We start from the raw sequence: 1,430 nt of genomic DNA, 5'->3' as shown, positions 1-1,430 counted from the left end.
TGTGAATGCACTGTAAATGACTTATGGCCKAAAAAAATTGATCAGCCAAAAACGACATTTCAAGATATCATCAAGAGTACTTACAGACTGATGGGGAGATGTCTTGTACAGTAAGTCAACTTACTGGWAGTGCGTGGAAACTGCCAGTAAGTCTCAGTTCTGTGTTTGATACATATGTAAACTAATCAGGGTACAAGTAGCTGATGCAGAACTATCCTTCCTCTTTATGACATTAACATGCATGAGGACCAGACCAGCACAGCACATGTTCAATGGAAAATATACAACGGACCGCATATATGGTTGCCTTTCTTCATTTGAGGAGTGGCCTTACATTTTATAAGTGGCCAATGTGTGTTTACTATAGTCTACTATTTGGAATGTTTATAATATATTAGAATGTGTTTACTATAGTCTACTATTTGGAATGTTTATAATATATTAGAATGTGTTTACTATAGCCTAATATTTAGAATGTTTATAATATATTAGAATGTGTTTACTATAGTCTACTATTTGGAATGTTTATAATATATTAGAATGTGTTTACTATAGTCTACTATTTAGAATGTTTATAATATATTAGAATCTGTTTACTATAGTCTACTATTTAGAATGTTTATAATATATTAGAATGTGTTTACTATAGTCTACTATTTAGAATGTTTATAATATATTAGTGTGTTTACTATAGTCTACTATTTAGAATGTTTATAATATCTTAATGTGTTTACTATAGTCTACTATTTAGAATGTTTATAATATCTTAGAATGTGTTTACTACAGTCTACTATTTAGAATGTTTATAATATATTAGAATGTGTTGCCTTGTCCCTCTGAGTTCTACATGGAACAGGTCAAAGTTCCATTTACATTTGTTATTAAACAAACCTATTCAATTTACACTCCTCGCCTATTGTGCATAGGAAAAAGAAAAAGCCTACTGTAAGTGTGAGTTCTGTGGTTGACACATTTAAATGTAGCCTAGTCAGGGGTTTAAGATATGTGACCCGATTCAGGAAACTAGGCGTATGTCGTAAGTCACGACTTCACAGGAGAGCAGTTTGAACGTAAAAATTGTTTTTTATCAAAATGCGTATTTGTCAGAAATTCCTTCCTGAACATGTGAACTTTAATGTGCTTTAATTTGTATGGCATCTATAAATACGAATAACATTTTAAATTACGAGCCTTGTTGGTTAAACCACAGAAAAAGAAAGGGAGCAACCTTCCTCACTAGCAATGATTGGCTGAGATAATGAGTGGGTTGGACATGCCGAGAGATGAGTTCGGATTGATCTGCCATATAGAAGGCTTTTGTCTATTAACATGCATGAACTGCAGAAATGGGATGTACTGTACAGTATTTCACATAAAAATGTGCCAAGACTGCATAGCTATTTCTTCATTTGAGGAGTGGGCCTACATTC

Source organism: Salvelinus sp. IW2-2015, unplaced genomic scaffold (genome assembly GCF_002910315.2).
Source record: "Salvelinus sp. IW2-2015 unplaced genomic scaffold, ASM291031v2 Un_scaffold4138, whole genome shotgun sequence".
Classification (NCBI taxonomy): Eukaryota; Metazoa; Chordata; class Actinopteri; order Salmoniformes; family Salmonidae; genus Salvelinus; species Salvelinus sp. IW2-2015.
This window is presented reverse-complemented; position numbering follows the sequence as displayed.